Here is a 235-nt window from a genome sequence, read left to right on the forward strand (position 1 = left end):
AAAAAACAGAATGTTTAATTTAGCGTTTATAGTCCGTCTTTTATTATTTTTTATTTTTAGATGAATCATGTAAGAAAAAAATGGAAGTTCATGTTCTAACATTGGACTTTCACTTCAAAACAAAATTTTGACATAAAAATGAAAAATCTGATTTTTAACATGAAATGTTATTTCTATAACAGAATAATTACCAAACGCAATGATAGATCTATCATTTATGTTTGAAGTTTTTTTT

Source organism: Macadamia integrifolia, chromosome 5 (genome assembly GCF_013358625.1).
Source record: "Macadamia integrifolia cultivar HAES 741 chromosome 5, SCU_Mint_v3, whole genome shotgun sequence".
Classification (NCBI taxonomy): Eukaryota; Viridiplantae; Streptophyta; class Magnoliopsida; order Proteales; family Proteaceae; genus Macadamia; species Macadamia integrifolia.